Below are 7,556 nucleotides of genomic sequence, written 5' to 3' on the forward strand. Positions count from 1 at the left end.
TCCACCAGCTTTTTTTTGATCCTTTTTTTTTCCTTATCGTCTTTTTTACAACTGCGTTCTTCACTCTATTTTTTATATCTTTCCATTTATCTGTTCCCTCTATTGCATCTATCCATCTCTGATACTCCCTTATACCTTCTTCACTCCAGTCGTCTATCATTCTTTCTTCCTCTTCTTTTCTTTCTTCCGCTATTTTGTCTCCCAATTCCACCTCTATTGGTAAGTGGTCCGACTTTACCCTCTCCTTTATTTGAACCTTTTTTATCGCCTCATCACCTTCCTCGTTACCTACTACATAGTCTATCGTTGACATTCCTCTCGCTCCTATATATGTTATTTCTCCCTCTTCATCTCCTTCTTTTCTCCCATTCGTTATCACTAAGCCCATTTCTCCTAGCCATTTTATCATTTCTTCTCCCTCTGCGTTTAACACTTTATCCTTGGCCTTAATTTCTTCTAGTTTTTCTTCTGTCTCCCATTCCCTTCCTTCGGTTCCTGTTCTTGCGTTGAAGTCTCCTCCTATAATTATTGTTTTTCCTCTGTTCTCTTCTATCTCTTCACTTAGGTATTCATAGTTTTCCTTCTTCTCATGTTGCATATACACCGATGCTATCATGTATTCCTTCCTTCCGATCTTTATTTCTCCTACTATTACCTCACTTGTCCTTTCTTTCTTCCATTCAACCTTATTCATCCCTTTCCTCTCTCTTACCGCCATTATTCCTCCCCCTATTTCTCTCCCTCTTCTTCCTTCTCTTCTTGAATCTCTCCACTCTATACTGTACCCTTTCAGTTGTTTCTCCACACCAGTTCTTGCCCCTTCCCTCTTCACCCAGGTTTCCGTTAGCCCTATTATGTCGAATTCCCTAACATATTCCCAGTCATCTTCCTCCATGCTCCTCACCCCCGCCACGTTCCAGAATAGTATTTTTACTGGCTTCCTCCCCCCTCTCTCCCTTCTCTTCTCTCTCTCTCCTTTATCCCTATTGCTTTCGAAACCCTTCCACCCCTTTTCCTACCATTTTTCCCTCTCTCTCGGTCCACCACCATTCTTCTTCCTCTGATTTCACCCCGTTATGCCACATGTTTACCTCTTTACCTTTACTTCTTATTTCTTTCGCTTTCCTTCTTAATTCCTCTCTTGTCCTTCTCTGCTTCCACGTCCAGTCCTGATCTATGTATATCTTTTTCTGTGCCAAATTCTTTTTCTTCTTCATAATTCCTTCTTTTTGTTCCCATGACGCGCATCTAATTTGCCACATGTTTTTTCTTCTTTCTCTCCGCTCATCTCTCTCCGTTGTTCCTCCTATTCTTCTCAGATTCACTATCTCTCCTTTCATTTCTAGTACCTCCCTTAACCAGACCTCTGCCTCCCCCTTCTTTTCCCATCTTAACTCCTCCTCTAGGCCTGTCACTATTATATTGTTTATCCTACTTTCTATATCCATTTTTTCTCTCATATGCTCTAATTCTTCCTTATTGCCTACTTCTGTACCTCTTTGCTTCTTGTTTCCTCCTTCTATGCTTTCTTTTAGTTTCACGCATTCCTCTTCCAACTAGTCCATCTTCTCTCCCCATTTTTCCTGCAGTTTCTTTTCTCTACGTTCTGCTTTTTCTCTTTCTTCTTTCATCTCTTTCTTTCTTTCTTCTCTCTCTCTCTCTCTTGTTCTTTCCTAACTTTTCCTATTTCCTTCTCCCACCTTTCTTCTCTTCTTTTCCCCTCTGTCTCCATTCTTTCCATTTTTCCCATTATTTCTTTAAACATTTCTGTCCATTCTTTCCTTTCCTCCTCCCTTACCTCTCTTAATTCCCTTATGTCTGTCCGTATCTTTTCCATTATTTCTTCTGCACCACTACTTTTTCCCCCTTCTCTTATCGTATTGTCCAGTCCTTCTCCCCCCCCCCCTACCATCTCGCTTCCCTCGCTCTCACTCTTGCATCTCTTTGCCTCCCTCATTTCTCCTCTAATATTCTCCCTCAGCCCCTCCCCGCTCTCTCTCCCCCTCGCCACCTTTACTCTTTTCTTCTTTTCCTCCTCTGGGCCTTTTTTATCCAACCTTCCACCTTTATCTCTTAATTTTTCTGTTGTCACAAATCTTTCCATCCTATCTCGTACGCCTTAATTCAATTCTCTATAACTACCCGTGATCCCACCTTTATTCCCTGTCTTACCTTTTCTGTCTCTGCCTTTACTTCTTACCGCCCGTCCTCTCTGCTTGTCTTTCCCGCTTTCTGTTTTTCTCTCTTAACCTCAACTTTATTTTTTTTCTTTATTCCTCTCTCTGCTTTTTCCTGCTCCTCTCCTGGCCTCTCTCTCTCCTCTCCACTTCTCCTCCACCTCCACGCTCTTTTCACCTCTATTTCTCTCCTCAAACACTTTTCCTCTTTGACTTTCTCGCCAAAACTCGCGCTCACATCCAAGACACGTCCACACTTCCCTCAAGTGAAATCTAACCTCTATTTCAAAAATATGTATAAACATATAAAGGAAGTGAGAGGTTATATTGTGACTTGGATGAGAGTAGACGTGTCTTGTGTGAGTGCTGAATATAGGCCATTTCTGGAGAGAAGGAGAGCAGGAAGTAAAGAGAAAAGTGGAGAAAAGGTGCAGGAGGAGTGGAAGGGCGTTCGGAGAAGAGAAAAAGAGAACGAGATAAAGGGTGAAGGAAGAAAGGTGAAAAAAGAAATAAAGGGAGAAAGGATAGGTTAGGGTAGATAAGACAGAAGGCGGGAAAAGAGGAGCGTAGGAGAGGGGCATAAAGGCGAAGATAGAGGGAATAAGAGAGAAAGTTAAGGCGGGAGCAAGGCGGGAGCAAGGCGGGGAATAGGAATAGGAAACAGGAACGAGATGTTTACAACGCCAGGAAGAGCGAGAGAGACGGACGGTAAAGGGGATAAGAGGAAGGCAAAGGGGGTGAGAGGTAGAGAGAGCGAAGAGGGCATGAGAGGGGGAAACAAGGAAGAAGTGAGACAGGCGAAAAGGTACGAAAGTGAAAGCGAGGGGAGTGAAACAGAGGGGGACGAAGGGAATGAAATGGACAGAACATTGATAGGGGTGGGGGGAGAGTAAAGGAGAAGACAATGCATTTGAAAGAGTACTAGCAGAAATGAGAGAGCTGAGAAGAGAGGGGAAGAAAGAGAAAGAGGAACTGCTAAATGAAATGATGAGACGAATGGAAGAGGCGGAGAAAAAAAGAGAGGCAAAATGGGAGAGAGGTATGGAAAAACTTAGAGAAGAATTAGAGAAGGATAGAGAGGAATGGAAAAAAGAGAAAAGAGAAGAAAAAAGAAGACAAGAGAAGTGGGAAGAAAAAATGAAAGGATGGGAAGAAGAGATGAATAAGATGAAAAAATACATGGAAGAAAGAGAGACAAGGGTAGAAGTAAAAGGAGTAGATAATAGGGAAGAAATGGATCACATGAAGGAAAGGATGGATAGAGAAAGTAGGGCAAATAATATAATTGTTACAGATCTGGAGAGAGAACTAAAATGGGAAAAGAAAGGAGACGCAGAGGAATGGTTAAAGGACAGAATGGGAATAAAGGGGGAAATAATAAGCCTAAGGAGCATAGGAGGACCAGAAATAAAACAGAGACAGGAAGGGATAGAGTATAGAAGGAGGAGGATGTGGCAAATAAAGTGTGCCTCATGGGAGCAAAAGGAGGGAATAATGAAGAATAAAAGTAAATTAGGGGAGAAAAAAATATATATAGATCACGACTGGACGTGGAAACAAAGGAAAATAAGAGAGGAGGTAAGAAGAAAAGCAAGGGAATTGAAAAATAAGGGTAAGGAAGTTAAAATATGGCACAACGGGCTAAGAGCAGGGGAGGAAGAGTGGAGGTGGAACGAGAGAGAAGAGAGAATGACAAAGAAAGGAAGGGAGGGGTTTCGAAAATAAAGGGGGGAGAGGAGAGAAGAGAGAAGAGGTGAAGGGAAGGAAAACAGTAAAAATGCTATTTTGGAATGTGGCGGGAATAAAGAGCTTGGAAGAAGAGGACTGGAAATATATTAGAAATTTTGATATAGTAGGACTTACGGAGACATGGGTGAAAAGAGAAGAAGCAGAAATAGGAATAGGAAATAATCTGAATGGGTATAACATTGAATGGAGGGACTCGAGAAGGGAAGGAAAAAGGGGTAGGGAGATAGGGGGTGGACTGATGGCAGTAAGAGAAAGACAAGGGAGAATAAAGGTAAAATGGAAGGAAGAAAGGACAGAAGAAGTCATAGTAGGGGAAATAGAGATAGAGAGAGAGAAATGCACGGTTGCATCAGTCTACATGCAGCACAAGAAAAAAGAAAATTATGAGTACCTAACCGAAGAAATAGAGAAAAATAGAGGAAAAATATTAATAATAGGAGGAGACTTTAACGCTAGAACAGGAGGCGAAGGAAGAGAATGGGACAGCGAAGGACAGATAGGAGAAATAAAAACAAAGGATAGTATGATAAACGCAGAAGGGGAAGAGATGGTAAAATGGCTAGGAGAGACGGAATTATTGATTATGAATGGGAAAAAAGAAGGAGATGAAGAAGGAGAAATTACATATATAGAAGCGAGAGGGATGTCGACAATTGACTACATAATAGGAAACATAGGAGGGGAAGAGAGAGTGAAGAAAATGCAAATGGGAGAGAGAACTAAATCGGATCACATACCAGTAGAAGTGGAACTAGAAAACAGGGTTGAAGAAGAAGAAAACAGTGAAGAAGAAAGGTTAAGAGAAGACTGGAGCGAAGAAGGAATAAAAGAGTATCACAGATGGATAGGAGCAGTAGAAGGAACGGAAAAATGGGAAGAGATAAAAATCAGAGTGCAGAACGCTGTAACAAAACAGAAAATAAGAAGTAAAAAAGGAACAAGGAAAAGCTGGTGGAGAGAAGAATATAAGGTAAAAAGGGACAAGGTAATGAATGCTCTGAAAGAACTAAGAAGAGGAACTAGGGATAGAAGCAGATACTTGGAAGCAAAGAGGGAATACAGAGAGGAAATAAGAAAGGCAAAAGAAGAGGAAGGAAGGAAAGTGGTGGAGGAAATAAGCAAAGATAGAACGAGAAGGAAATTTTGGGAAAAAGTGAGCGGAGGAAAGAAAAAAAGAACAAAAATAGACAAAAAAATAAGTAATGAGGAATGGCTAAAACACTTCAAGAAGCAGCTGGGAGAAAAAGAAAAGGACTACAATCAAAAAGAAGAAAGAGAAGAATGGGAAAAAGGTGAAAAAGAGGAGGGAGGGGAAATAAAAGTAGGGGAGGTAGTAGAAGTGATAAAGAGAATGAAAAAGAAAAAAGCATCAGGAGAAGATGGGATTGTAAATGAAGCGTGGATGGCAGGGACAGAAAGCCTAATAAAAGACCTGACAAAATGTCTAAATGGGGTATGGAACGGAGAAGGATTCCCGAAGGAATGGAGAAAGGGAATAATAATACCAGTCTACAAGAAAGGAAAAAAAGAAGAAGTAAGCAATTACAGGGGTATAACGCTGATGGACACAGGTTACAAGATATATGCAGAAATAGTAAGGAAAAGACTAGATAGAGAGATAGAAGAAAAAGGAATACTAAGCGATACGCAAATGGGATTCAGACTAAAAAGAGGAACAACAGATGCAATATACGTGCTGAAAACGGCAATAGGAAAAGAAATCAGGGAAAAAGGTGGGAAATTGTTTGTCTTCTTCGCTGATATGAAAGCAGCGTTTGACAGGATAAGAAGAAAGAAGATATGGGAAATAATGAAGGAAAAAGAAATAGATAAAAGGATCAGAAGAAGTATAGAAGAAATATATAAAGAAACAGGATGCAGATTAAAAATTAGAGGAGAGATAATAGGGGAATTCGACACAGAAAAGGGAGTAAGGCAAGGGTGCCCGCTGAGCACCACGCTATTTAATCTTGCCTTTGCGGAGTTAGAAGATAAAATGACTAAAATTCAGGAAGGAGGAGTGGTAATAGGAAGAAAGAAAATCTGGATGATAGGATATGCGGATGATATAGTAATGTTGGCAAAAAATGAAAATGGGATGAAAGAGATGCTGAAAAAACTAAGGAGATTCTTAGAGGAAAGAGGGTTGGAATTAAATGTAGAAAAGTCAAAAATGATGAAATGTAAGAAAGGAGGAGGAAGAGGAATGGAAGAAAGTTTTGAGTGGATAGGAAAGAAAATTGAAATGGTAAAAGAATATAACTATCTGGGATTTACAATAAACAAAAATAATGGGAATAAGAGACATATAAAGAAAACAGAAGGTAAAATAAATATGGGACTAGGAAAAGTATGGGGGTTGGGAGAAAGATTATTTAAAGAAAATTGGAAGCTAAGGATGATGCTATTTGACGGGTTAATGAAAAGCGTGATAATGTATGGAGCAGAAATATGGGGGTGGAAAAGATACGAGGAAATAGAAAGACTACAAATGAAATATATAAAATGGGTACTGGGTTTGGACAGAAACACACCGAGTTATCTGATAAAATGGGAAACAGGAAGAAAAGAAATAAAAGAAAAAGCAATAGAGAGAGCGATGAGATATGAAAATAAAATAAAAGAAGAGAGGGATGGAACAATAAAAAAAGAAGCATGGAGAGAAATGAAGAGAAGCGAAAGGAAAAGAGAAGAAAGAAATGAAAAAAAAGGAGAGAGAGAAGAAAGACTAGGGAAAAGTAAAAAATACAGAGAGAGAGAAGAAGGAGACGATGAAAGAGAAGAGTTCTGGGAAGAAGTAAGAGAAGAATTGAAGAAAAAAGAAGAAAAAGAAATGGAAGACAAGATGGAAGAATCAAGATATATAAGAGAGTGGAAGGGGATAAGGGAGGAAATGAAGAAGAGTAGACTAATAGAAATACAAAATGAAGGGAAAATAAGAGGGCTACAGATAAGAGAGAGGTTTAGGTTAGGGAACGAGACAAGAGGGTGTAGATACTGGGAAAAAGATGAAAATAGGAAATGTAGATTATGCCAAAAAGAAGAGGAAGATTGGAAACACATAGTAGAAAAATGCGAAATGACAAGAAAAGAAGGAGAAAAGTGGGAAGAAATAATGGTTGGGAGCAAAGAAAAAATAGCATGGATGAGGGAACTAAAGTGGAAAAGAAGAAGAAAGAAAGAAGAAAAAGAGAAAGAAAAAGAAAAGTGAAAAGAGAGAAGAAAGAAAACGGTAAGAGAGAACCGTAGTAAGCAGGAGTGAAAGCAGAGGGAGCGGAGGATATCGCAGTAAAGGTGTAAAAGCCCTAATACGGACAGATGAAAGAAGAGGAAAAGGAAGCGCAAAAAAAAAAAAAAAAACACTAACTCATCAAAACACAATCACATCATATACAACACAAAACACTAACAAGAAACAAAACACGTCACTCAACAAAATTGAAATGTATACTGTAAATAATCATTGTAACATTAAGTTGAATAAACTCAATATACAATATACATATAAAGGAAGTGTGCAAAAGTTGTGAAACTTGTATTAAGAATAAATCAAGAGTGGGGTGCTTTAAAGCTCCACTATCTCAACTGGGACCAGCAGAAAGACCTTTAAAATTATGTCTATGGATACTA

Source organism: Phymastichus coffea, unplaced genomic scaffold, assembly GCF_024137745.1.
Source record: "Phymastichus coffea isolate CEN01 unplaced genomic scaffold, Cenicafe_Pcof_1.1 PCOF00101, whole genome shotgun sequence".
NCBI classification, from domain to species: domain Eukaryota; kingdom Metazoa; phylum Arthropoda; class Insecta; order Hymenoptera; family Eulophidae; genus Phymastichus; species Phymastichus coffea.